This window comes from Geotrypetes seraphini, chromosome 8, assembly GCF_902459505.1.
Source record: "Geotrypetes seraphini chromosome 8, aGeoSer1.1, whole genome shotgun sequence".
Lineage (NCBI taxonomy): Eukaryota > Metazoa > Chordata > Amphibia > Gymnophiona > Dermophiidae > Geotrypetes > Geotrypetes seraphini.
In genome coordinates, this window is record NC_047091.1 from 55,278,131 (window position 1) to 55,291,591 (window position 13,461).

At 40.2% G+C, this 13,461-nt stretch overlaps 1 protein-coding gene across 1 annotated transcript in view; it reads right to left on the reverse strand.

The window, feature by feature from the left end:
• LOC117364878 (cytochrome P450 2F2-like) overlaps positions 1-13,461 on the reverse strand; it is a 142,022-nt gene that overhangs the window by 88,500 nt on the left and 40,061 nt on the right. The gene's annotated exons all lie outside the window — the stretch shown is intronic.

The following is a 13,461-nucleotide window of genomic DNA, read 5'->3' on the forward strand; positions in this document are numbered from 1 at the left end:
CGGGGATGGCAGTACTGTGCCAGTACTGTGAAAAATGCATCTTGTGGTGTGTGTTTTGTCTTGGCTAATGAAATTTTATATAAATTTAATATACAACTAGTGTTTAAGCCCGTTAGATTAACGGGTGTTAGAATATATGTGCAGACTTAGGCTTTTCTTTTCTTTCTCTCCCCCCTGTCCAGCGGCACCCCTTCCCTGCTCCCCCTGTCCAGCAGTAGCCCTTCTCCCTTGCTTTTACCTCCCCCCGTCCAGTAGTACCCTTTCCCTGCTCCCCCTGTCCAGCAGTAGCCCTTCTCCCTTGCTTTTACCTCCCCCCCTATCCAGTCCTGCTTTTAACTAACCATATTCAAGATCCCATTTCCCCTTTACCTTATCTATTTCTGTCTGGCGCTGTTGGGATTTGGGCTCCGGGGGAGCTAGCTTCTGCATCGTTTGCCTATGCACTCTGGCGCGGGGCCTCTGCTGGGCCGCGGGGAGCTGGTTTGGCCACACTGCATTTGTGGACTTCGTTGTCCGGGCCGTGGGAGGAGTAGGTTGTGTGTGGGAGCCGACAGAATAGCGCCGTGGCTCCCTTTGTCCCTTGCTGCCCCTTCCCTTCCCTTCCCGTGGTCCCGTTGACACATTTTTGGGTTTGAGAATGCCGGGTGTCTTCTCTCACGATCGCGCCTGTGTCGGAAGCCTTCTCCGACGCAGGAGTGGCTAGTGGGAGGAGCCGTCGTGGCGTGTTCTTTTAAAATAAACTCCGGACTGCGCGAGGTGGAGAGCAGGCAGGCCACTGGCACAGCTAGGCGCGCATGCACACTCCTACCTGCAAGAGACCTACAGCTCACGGAAAACCGGTGCACGCAGATGGGAGTGGGCATGCGCAGCTAGAGCTTTATTATATTAGATTCACATAAATTATAGTCTTTTTTTTTTTTAAAGTGGGGGTGTGGGTGGACAAAAGCATGCTTCTTTAGCTTGTGTATTATAGCCATGTCTTATGTGTTTCTGGCTGTGGTTCATGATAAAATTTGACATTAAAAACAAATTACAAGATTTACATGAATTATAGTAGTTTGGGGGGCTGAAAAAGCATGTTTTATGTGCACTTGTTCAAAGCCGACATTGCATCTTCCCTCCCTTCATCCAATAGGTCTGGCATGCACATGGTATGGTGCTTACTGCGTTGATTTTCCTGGCACATGCACACATTTAGGCCTCCTTCATGGTGTATTCTGCGAATGTGCCAATCACTATCACCAGTGACTCATCTCATGTACATTTAGCGAACCTTCGATACTCTCTACTGACCTCATTTGCATGCGTGTTTTATTGAGAATGATTCACCTTTGTACTGTGAAGTTTTGAGAATCTGGCCCTGAGTGAAGCTGGTCACCTAATCTGTCCAGTATCATTCTGAATTTAAAAAAATATATTTTAGTTATTTGGATTTAGCTTTTTCAGCAGTAGATCAAGGTGAACTACATTTAGATCAGTGGTCTCAAACTCAAACCCTTTGCAGGGCCACATTTTGGATTTGTAGGTACTTGGAGGGCCGCAGAAAAAAATAGTTAATGTCTTATTAAAGAAATGACAATTCTGCATGAAGTAAAACTCTTTATAGTTTATAAATCTTTCCTTTTGGCTAAGTCTTAATAATAATACTGTATTGTAATTTATAGCTAAAGAGATATATGATCAAGAAACTGTTTTATTTTACTTTTGTGATTATGATAAACATACCAAGGGCCTCAAAATAGTACCTGGCGGGCTACATGTGGCTCCCGGGCCACTAGTTTGTGACCACTGCTATTGGCTAAGGTTCTTTACACCTGAATTGTGATGTCATAGAACTTTAAGGTTATAGAAACATAGTAACACGATGGTCATCCACAGCATCCACTATCTCCTCCTCTCCCTATTGGCTAAGGTTGTTAACATTTGCATCTCCTCTTCCTATAGGCCACTGGTCTCCAACTCAAACCCTTTGCAGGGACACATTTTGGATTCGTAAGTACTTGGAGGGCCTCAGAAAAATAGTTAATGTCTTATTAAAGAAATGACAATTTTGCATGAGGTAAAACTCTTTATAGTTTATAAATCTTTCTTTTTGGATAAGTCTTAATAATAATATTGTAATTTATTGTAATGATCAAGAAACTTTTATTTTACTTTTGTGATTATGATAAACATACCGAGGGCCTCAAAATAGTACCTGGGGCCATGAGTTTGAGACCGCTGATTTAGATATAATAGGTATTTCTCTAAACAGCTTTACAATCTGAATTTTTAAATCTGATGCTATGGAGGATTAACCCCCCCTTTTACAAAAGCGTAGCATGGTTTTTAGCGCTGGCTATGGTGGTATCAGTTCCAACACTCATAGAATTCCTATGAGCGTGGGAGATGTTACTGCCACTACAAACTACGCTACGTTTTTGTAAAAGTGTGTGTGGAGGGGAGGGGGAAGTGAGTTGCTGAAGATCATAAGGATTAAGAGCATGATTTGAACCAGGTTTCCCTGGTATCTGTTTGAATGCTCTTTGTTTGGGAAGAGATAGTGTTGGTTAATGTGTAAAAATTCTACAGTTTACGTCAGACAACTACGATAACTTGTATGGTGCAATATGCTAAATGCAAACTTTTAATGGGAAGAGATTGGAATATTTATTTATTTTTCACATTTACAGTATATCCTGATTTAAACCAAAGCAGGTTACAATGAAACTTCCACAATATCATTCAAACAAGACACATATAACATAAATTAAATTCTCTTCCCTCCTTCCAAAGTAATAGATCTCACCCACCCGAATATCTAACTTTCCAAAAAAGCTCTTACAAAGCAATAAGTCTTCAAAACTTTTCTGAACTGTTGAATATTAGAACAAAGATATGGATATTCTGGCAAATTATTCCACATTTTAACACCAGACAAAAACATATGGCTTGAACCAGATTTTTTGACAAATCCCTGGGAGACCATGCTGGGTTATCTCTTCTTATTGAGTCTTTGTAGATTATTGGAAACGATGGGTTTGGTCATTGCTGGATTGTGCTCAAAAAGTTTGTATGGTGATACTTACCATAACAGGTGTTATCCAGGGACAGCAGGCGGATATTCTCATGTATGGGTGATGTCATCCACAGAGCCACGATGCAGAGAGCTGCACAAACGTTCTTGCTTGAAGAACTTTAGAAAGTTCGCAACTAACTGCACCGCGCATGCGTGAGTGCCTTCCAGCCCAACACAGGGCGCACGTCTCCTCAATTTAGATAGTCAGCTAAGAAGCCAACCAGGGGAGGTGGGTGGGTTGTGAGAATATCTGCCTGCTGTCCTTGGATAACATCTGTTATGGTAAGTAACTGTGCTTTATCCCAGGACAAACAGGCAGCATATTCTCACATATGGGTGACCTCCAAGCAAACCCGAATGAGATGGTGGGAGTGTTGGCTTTGTAGAAAATCAAATTGGACAACCTGAGAGCTCGAAAGGCCTATAGTGTCTGGACAAAAGTTCCAGACAATAATGAAAAGTGAAAGAAATGAACCAAGGAGAAAATAAGAGTGGCTTCAGCTATTCTGAATCAAAATAAATTGAGAAAAAAAATACTGAAGCTGCCAAACTGGAATCATTGAAGAGCTGAGACTTGACTGATGAAGTACAGCCCAGCCGAAATATAACAAAATAAGATGCGTGCAACTTGTTGAATATTATAAGCACATAAGCATTGCCTCTGCCGAGTCAGACCATAGGTCCATCATGCCCAGCAGTCGGCTCCCGCTGCGGCCCCTCAGGTCAATGACCTGTAGTGATCTATTACTCTACTACTCTATTACTTTACAGCCTTTTGTACTGTATAGTAACCCTCTAGTTGTAACCCTGGATCCCCTTTTCCCTCAGGAATTCGTCCAATCCCCTTTTGAACCCCAAAGTCATACTTTGCTCTACCACCTCCTCTGGAAGCGCATTCCAGGTGTCCACCACCCTCTGTGTGAAGAATAACTTCCTAGCATTTGTTCTGAACCTATCTCCCTTCAATTTTTTTGAGTGCCCTCTAGTTTTTGTTGCCCCCGCCATTCTGAAGAATCTGGCCCTCTCTACCTTCACTATACCCTTCATGATCTTATAAGTTTCTATCATATCCCCTCTAAGTCTCCGCTTTTCCAGGGAAAAGAGCCCCAGCTTCTCCAGCCTCTCAGCATATGAGAGGTTTTCCATGCCCTTTATCATTTTTGTCGCTCTCCTCTGGACCCTCTCGAGAATCGCCATATCCTTCTTAAGGTACGGTGACCAGTACTGAACGCAGTACTCCAGATGCGGTCGCACCATCGCCCTATACAGCAGGAGGATAACTTCCTTGGTTCTGGTAGTGATACCTTTTTTGATGATGCCCAGCATTCTGTTCGCCTTTTTTGAGGCCGCTGCGCACTGTGCCGCCGGTTTCATTGTTCTATCCACCAAAACCCCCATGTCCTTTTCTAGGTTGCCTTCCCCCAGTACCATCCCCCCCATTGTGTAGTTGTACATCGGGTTCCCTTTCCCTATGTGCATAACTTTACATTTCTCTACATTGAAGCTCATCTGCCATTTATTTGCCCACTCAGTCAGTTTGTTCAGGTCCCTTTGAAGTTCTTTACATTCCTCTACAGATCTAACCTTACCTGAGAGTTTTGTGTCATCCGCAAACTTTATAACTTCACACTTTGTCCCTGTTTCCAGGTCATTAATAAATATATTGAATAGCAGTGGTCCCAGCACTGACCCTTGTGGGACCCCACTCGTGACCCCTTTCCAGTCAGAATTGTGTCCCTTTACTCCTACCCTCTGTTTCCTGTTCGCAAGCCAGTTTCTGATCCATCTGTGTATGTCCCCTTCCACCCCGTGGTTCAACAGTTTCCTTAGTAGGCGCTCGTGAGGTACTTTGTCAAAGGCTTTCTGGAAGTCCAGGTATACTATGTCTATGGGGTCACCTTTGTCCAAATGATCGCTTATCCCCTCGAAGAAGTGAAGCAGGTTCGTTTGGCAAGATCTTCCAGTACAGAAACCATGCTGGCTTGTTCTCATCAGCTTATTTCTTTCTATATGCTCATTGATACTATCCTTGATTAGTGATTCAGCCATCTTCCCCGGAACTGAGGTTAAGCTGACCGGTCTATAATTCCCCGGGTCGCCTCTGGATCCCTTCTTGAAGATAAGTGTAACATTTGCTATCCTCCAGTCCTCCGGTATTACCCCCGTTTTCAAGGATAGGTTGCAAATCTGCTGCAGTAACTCCGCTATTTCGTCTCTAAGTTCTTTTAGTATTTTTGGGTGGATTCCGTCCGGGCCTGGAGATTTGTCAGTTTTTAGCTTATCTATCTGTTTGAGTACGTCTTCAAGGCTTACCTCCATGCACGATAATTTATCCTCTTGGTCCCCCTTGAAGAATTTTTCCAGTTCCGGTACATTGGATGTGTCCTCCTTCATGAAGACCGACTAGAAGAACGTGTTTAATCTGTCCGTTACTTCTTTTTCCTCCTTTACTACTCCTTTCCTTGCCCCAACTTGTTAATGTCGAAAGAGACAAAATGTTGATCTATATGATATAGTCTTCTGCAAATAAGCAGCTATTGCTCAATTACAGTCAATAATATGAAGAGTAGATTCTCCTAGATGAGCATAAGAGTTGACAAATATAAGTTGTACAATCGAGTGATTGGAATAAAAAGCAATAATATATGAGAAGAAGTTTGAAATCAGTGACAAGTAGTGATAAGAACATTGAATAAGTGTGACGTATAATGTTGCCATGTAAGAAACACTGTAAACCGTAGATTCGTTACTCATGGCTCAAGTTCATTCACTCGTTTGCCAGGAGTGCAAGAGAGATGAGAAAAAGAACTTTTCAAGGAAGAAAACGGAAGGCATTGATTCAAATGTAAACTTTCGTAAGTTAACAGGGACCACATTGAGATCCCATACCATTGAAAAATGGTTTAAAAATGGTTTAAAATGATTTAATATATGTATGATTAAAAAGTGTATATTAAAGTGTATATGATTGTATTATAACTTGCTTGTTGAAAGTTTAAAAATGAATAAAGAATTAAAAAAAAAAGAAAAATGGTTCCTTATTGAAAAGATTTTACATAAATCTAGGAAGCAAGGATGTACCATCCACTGACCAATGAAGGCAGCAATAATACTAAAAACAAACTCTAATAGAAGTGAGTTTGAGACTAGAATCCGACCAATGGAGGAAAGAAGTTCAAATCAGAGAAAAAAATACTGATATGACTTCAGATTTTAATGAGGCATAAGACACCTTCCTGAAAAGAAGATGTCCATCAATGATGGAAACACTGCAAAAAACAAGCGTCTAGGCTGAGAGAACTGGAGAACAGTTGAATTCAGCCTGAAAAATAGAAATCTGTCAGGAGGTAGAACTGAGGATTGGAATGTAGACCGAAATTTGACTCTGCCTAAGAATATATGGAAAGATCAGCGGAGGTACTGACATCAACCAAATTGAAAAAGTAGAAAAAACAAGGTTGTCTACACCACCAAGGAGCTACTGGAACCATGGTAGCAATCTCCCGCTTGAACTGAACAAGCATCTGAAAAGAAGAGAAAGACTGTAGACCTCTGAAACTTGATCATCTAATACAAGAGAACAATGGCCACTTCCAGGAAATGAGACACCTTAGTTTGCTGTGAGAAGCTGATCAGCGAAGTAAGACGCAAGGAAATCTACTTGCGGAGTTCTTCATTTAGAGACAAAAAAATGGATAATCGCTGAATCTAAAGTCCAGTCAAGGTGAAAAAAAAATTGTTTCTGATGTGTTTGCCAGAAAAAAAAATCACACTACTTGAAATGGAAAATACAGCTTTGAGAAAAAACAACTGTGAGGAAGTGCCTAATTCCGAACTGTTCGAGGCTTTTGTTAGTTAAAACAGGGACTGAACTCCGCTTGGCTAGCTAAGATAGCCTATTAGAATGTGGAGGTTCGTACGGACTAGAAGATCTGAAAGAACTAGACTGTAAAGCAAAGAGCAAGCCGATGAGCTCAGCTGTAATAAAGTTAGAAATCTGTGAAGAGGAAACAACTCACTGAACTGCAGAGAGCCTTGCAAAGGGAATCACATGGACTGCAAAGCTATGTACTCCATGCGGAAAGTAGAAATGTTGAGCCAGAAATGGCTAAATGTAAATAGAGTGTGCTGGTTTTACTAAGTAATGAAAAAACACTCTTGGGTCTATCTTTAAAAACAAACCTTGAGATATAAGATCCTGATCGAGTCAGATGATCAGGGGACAACCTCAGTGAATAGATAAATATGAATATGTTCTAGATGCAGGGTTCTAAAGAAAATAAACTAATTCCTTAAGATTGAAAGAGTATAAATTGTCAATCGAATAGGGGAGCAGAAGTTAGCAAGTAGAACAAGTGTGTTGCTAGTGGATGAAGAAAAAGGAAAATAAGTCCCTGGTGTTCATTGAAAAATCGAGAGAAAAAACATCCTAAAAAGGATGTAGTGGCCTCCACCTCCCCAATAGCCACTCCCAAACCTCTGGGCTATGAGAAACAGGAGGAAAGATATAGGAGAAAAAGTATTGAGGCAATGGAATGCCTGTAGGAAAAATGCAAGCTAACATTGGTGATACAGTGGAGTTTGACTAAAAACAACCCAGTCGATCCTGCATGATAGCAATATCAGTTGCAGGGTTAGAAACAATTTCTTGCGTGGATGGAGAGGATCCTGACGGGGACAGGTGGGGACGGAGAGGATCTTGACTGAAAAGCTTTATACCCTTGGTAGCTTTTGCCATATCATGTCGAAAGGAGGTTCAACTGAAGAACAAAACGTTAGACGATGGTCTGGTCCTAAACACTGGAATATATGTTGTGTTGAAGGATGCCATACATGAGCAGTTAAAGGAAGTCCTTAGGAGGATGGGTAAATTGTAAGTCCTCCAGGTATTCCTTAGTGTACTTGGAATCTGATTCCAGAACAATGTTAATGTCCTTACTTATCTGGTGCAGAATTCAAGTGAGAGGTGGAATGAGGATAATCCTCCACAGGAGAACCCTCTGCCAACGAGTAAGAAGGTAAAGCATATGTAAAGTGAAGCATATGTAAAATGAATGTCTGAATCCTCAAGCATGGATGAAGAAGAATAACGCCTCCCAAAGTGTTTTGGCGTGGAAGGAATGGATGATTCAGAATGGTTCCCTTTAGCAGAAGAAGATGTTTAGATGTGGACATCCACTTTCTTAATTTAGAAGACTTTAGAAAAAACAACTACTTCCACTATGGCATACAATTGGAAGTGAAGCAGCAGAGAGTTCCTCCAATAGGTTGTAAACTGATAGTAGGCTCTGCAGCATCATGTAGTTGAAGAGGCAGAGAGTTCCTCCAAAAGGTTGTAAGCTGATAGGAGGCTCTGCAACAGCATGTGGTCAAAGAAGCAGAGAGTTCCTCCGACAGGTTGTAAACTGATGAGAGGCTCTGCTAAACTATGCTGGAAGACAGTGATGAAGAAACAGAGAGTTCCTCTGACAGGTTGTACCCTGATGGGAGGCTTTGCTATATGTCCATTGGAAAGAATGCCCTGTATGGGTAGGTGAAGTAATTCCTGAAGAGGATGATTAAGTGTTAACTTTTCCATGTACTTTGTTTGGTAAAATTGAATCCTGATTGAGATGGTGACACTGGGGGGCGTGTCTGAGCTCTAGACAAGATGGAAGCCTGAACCCTGTTTTCCTCCTTTGCCTCTCTAATTTCAAAGCTGGACTAAACTTATCTGTCTAGAAACAGTTTTTTTTTTCTGTACAACTGATAAAGGAAGATGTCGTCGTCAAAACCATGTAAAATGGTTTGAAAAGAACCAAACCGGATCCACTGACTCCTGAAAAATTATCACCTGAAAAGAAAGCCACTACTGCAGGTGATATTGTATTAGATGAACTTCGTGCCCTCAGGGAACTGACAACTAAACACTTCGAAACCACTAAGGAGTTAAAGGATGATCTTGCTGAGATTAACACTTCTTTATCAAACTTTCATCTTCGCATTGAAAAGCTTGAAGCACATGCTGACACTGCAGCACTGAAAGCAGCACAATCTCAGAGCCTTATGGACACACGTTTTAAAAAACTTGAACAGGACCTGGAGGATTTGGCCAACCACAGTCGCCGAAATAATTTGCGCATCATTGGTTTAAAGGAAGGAATTGAGGGATCTGACATGTCTGCCTTCCTACAGAAATGGTTGCCTAAAGTCTTACAATTAGAGCCTGAAACTGTAGTGGACATTGAACGCTCCCACTGGGTGCCTTCCTGATTGAGCCAGAATCAATCTTCACTGCGCCTGATTGTTGTCAAATTTCTCCGCTTTCAGCAAGCCCTGTGTATACTCACCATTGCTAGGGCGCATGCTGGACTGATCATCGATGGAAGAAAGATTTTTATCGTTCCTGATCTGGCTCAAACTACAGCTAGAAAAAGAAAATCCTTTCTGGCTATGTGATCGAGGCTGAAATCTATGAATGCCCGATATGGCTTGCAATACCCAGCACAAATGATTGTGACCATTAACAACGCTACCAAAGTATTTGATTCCCCCGCCTTACTGCAGGCGCATCTGGATCAAATTCAGTCACAGGGAATGGGAACCTGACTATCTCTCACTCGCACACTAGTTCCTGGCTGATGCTGACAACAGGATCGACTGCAGTACAATACCTGGTTTCTCTATGCTGAATGTTGACTTTTTACTTCTTCGAGTTCACAGAGTTCACTTTTATATATGATTAACTTTCATCCTTGTTCTTGGCTCTTGTTGTATTTTGAAACTGCTAGTTTCATATAGTTCACACTCGTGTTCCTGACTCCATTTTGTAATGCTTTCCTCTTCCCCTTGCTCTCTGGCTCCTTCCCACGCTTGCCACGACTCCATTTTCTTGTAGAAGATTTTATCCTGCATTAGGTTTTTACATGCTTGATAGATTTTAATTAATGAAATGCTTAATTTACTTTTCCTATTTTTATTATCGCTAGTGATCCGTAATGTCTTTTACTATATACTTTTCCTCTTCCCTTCGTGTGCACCTTTCTTGTCTCTCCGTACTCCCTAATGTATTAATTGTTATTTTCCTTCTTATTTGAAGAAAATTTAGGAGGCTATCGTATTGCACTTATAAATGTTTTCTTTCTTTTATCATCTGTCTCTCCCCTTTTTGCTCCATGTCCGTTTCTTTCCTTCACAGGCTGTTTAATCGTAGACTATAGAGTTTTGCTAAATTCCTATTACGATCTTATTTTATGTCTCTCTGTATTTCTCTCCATATAGTTTCTTATAATGCTTTGCAGTGTTTTTATTATGATGTTTGCTTACTTGCTCACTCATATTTCTAATGAATTGTATATTTACTTCCTAATTTGCTTATTTAATTTTTTTTTACTCCTTTTTGTTTGAGATATCGCACTCCGTTTCTAGATGTCTCTTTTCCGTACTTGCTGTATTTTACTTTCATCTCTATATACCCATCCGTCTTTCCACTGGTGTTTAATTGTAGAATATGGAGTTTCATTGAATTTTTAACACAGTGTTATTAATATTAACTTTTTATATTAATCCTATTTATTATTAGAACTTTTGTTTTCTAATTGACTATACTTTTATAATAAAGTATTTATTTACTACCTTCCCTTCTCTATTAGCCTTGTGCTTTTTCTTTACTATGCCTTATAATGTTTTCATGATATCATAATATTAATTCCTACGCCCATATTCCCTATGAATTGTATACTTTTTTTTCTGATTTCTTTAATTAACTGTCATATCACTGTTTATAATATTGCATCTCCACTATCTCTCCCTATCCTGTTTAATCCTATGTCTCTTTGATCCCATATGCGATGATTTACACTTATTTACCCTTTACATGATTTTTGCACATATCCTGACCGCGCTTATAATTCATACTTTCTTCTTATTGATTAGTATATTAATATTCATGTCTTATCTCCTGCAGGCAATATTATAATTATATGTATAAATTATATCACATGTACTGCTTATTCCCAGCTTATGCTCTGAAATCATTTATCCTTGATATAGATACTGATTATTTAGCTTACAACTATATTATGAAATTTTAAGTTTATCTATTTCTCTAGTTGCCTGGCATCTTGCTCCATAACATTTTCTCCCACTGTAATTCTTATATAAAATGAATTTTTTTTCCTCTTGATTCTCTCTGATTTAGATCTCTATATGGCTTTTTAATATAAATCAAAAGATGAATTGCTCCTGCCTCTCTTCTATCAAGACATATTAATTGTTCCATATAATTGAAATGTTTCTCTTACTAATATTGTTTTAATGCTATTGATTCCCGTTTTTTAACCCCAAACTTGATGAAATATTATTATTTGTGCTGAACATGATTCCAAATAATACCTCTGTCTATTTTTTACTGCTGCATTGATTATTATTCAATTAAATACTTACATTAACTTATCTTTAACATTCATTTTTAATGAATTATTTCATTTCATTAAGCACATAATTTGTATCCCTATCTTATATAACTTTGTATTGCATTGTTTGTACCCTGATGATTTAGACATTAATTCATTCCTTATGTTCCCTATCACTTCTACTTTCCCTACTATTTGAGGATCAATATGTTGTACTTAGATGACTTTACTAATATTTTTGATCTTCATTTTTGTCTATTGGATGAATGATTTATTTATTTTCAAAAATAGATCTTCTGATGTTTAAAATAATTTTTCTCTATCTCCCTGATTTGAATCTTAGAACCCTTATCATGCCTTTCATACTCCAATTTCAATGTTGGAAATATCTCCTAACACTATTCTCTATTGTTCTCTAGTTCTTGATGGGAGGGATGTTATTGAATGAGATTACCCAAGAAAGGGACTTGGGGGTAATAGTAGACATGACAATGAAGCCGACGGCACAGTGCGCAGTGGCCGCTAAGAGAGCGAATAGAATGCTAGATATAATCAAGAAGGGTATTACAACCAGAATGAAAGAAGTTATCCTGCCGTTGTATCGGGCAATGGTGCATTCGCATCTGGAGTACTGCGTCCAATATTGGTTGCCGTACCTTAAGAAGGATATGGCGATACTCGAGAGGGTTCAGAGGAGAGCGACACGTTTGATAAAAGGTATGGAAAATCTTTCATACGCTGAGAGATTGGAGAAACTGGGACTCTTTTCCCTGGAGAGGGGATATGATAGAGACTTACAAGATCATGAAGGGCATAGAGAGAGTGGAGAGGGACAGATTCTTCAAACTTTCGGAAAATAAAAGAACAAGAGGGCATTCAGAAAAGTTGAAAGAGGACAGATTCAAAACAAATACTAGGAAGTTTTTCTTCACCCAATGTGTAGTGGACACCTGGAATGCGCTTCCAGAGGGAGTAATAGGGCAGAGTACGGTACTGGGGTTCCAGAAAGGATTGGACAATTTCCTGTTGGAAAAGGGGATAGAGGGGTATAGATAGAGGATTACTGCACAGGTCCTGGACCTGTTGGGCCGTTGCGTGAGCGGACTACTGGACACGAGGCATTGCTTATGTTCTTATGTTATCTCTGGCTTTCTTATCTAATATCTTAACAATAGGAGGATGCCCTCTCTTCAGGCGTCTCTTGTCTATCTGCTCTTCTCCTCTTAAACTCAATCTTTGCAATTCGGCTGAGCTTTCTTTTGCTCTTCATGCCTTTCCTGTTCTTTTTAACTCAGAGGTCTCTCTCTCTTTTTCTTGAATTGCAGTGCCATATACATATGAATGGTATACTGTATTGTAATGGCTGACAATAAAGTATTCTCTAATCTTTCCTTTATATCTTGGAATGTCAATGGTCTGAGACATCCAGTAAAAAGGAAAAAAAATCATCACATTATGTGAAAAAATATTTTCTGAGGTTACTTCTGAACCTCTCCCCTTTCACTTTAATCCTATGTCCCCTCATTCCATTCAATACAAAGAGACTTGCCTCATGCGCATTTATGCCACATAGGTATTTAAACATCTTTGTCATATCTCCCCTCTCAAATCTTTCCTCTAAAGTACAGTATACATAATGAGATCTTTAAGTCTGTCCCTATATAGGGTTGCCAGATTTTCTCTATGGAAAACAAGGACACCTTGTCCTGCCCCATTCTGCCTCCAGCTCCGCCCCACCTATACAAGAACCTCCCCAAGCTCGGGACCATGTATGCGCATGCGCGGTTGTTGACATGTTGATGACACACGCATGCTTATGATGACAGCAGCAACCCCAACCTGCTGCTCGTGCCAGCATCGGCTCTTTATTGCAGGACAAGCAGGCAGCATATTCTCACACAAGGGTGACACCAACGACAGAGCCTCGGCCTGGACTACTTTAAAAGTGCATCGCCACTTCAAGTCTCCAGAAAGTTTGCGATGGCCCGCACCGCGCATGTGCCTTCCCGC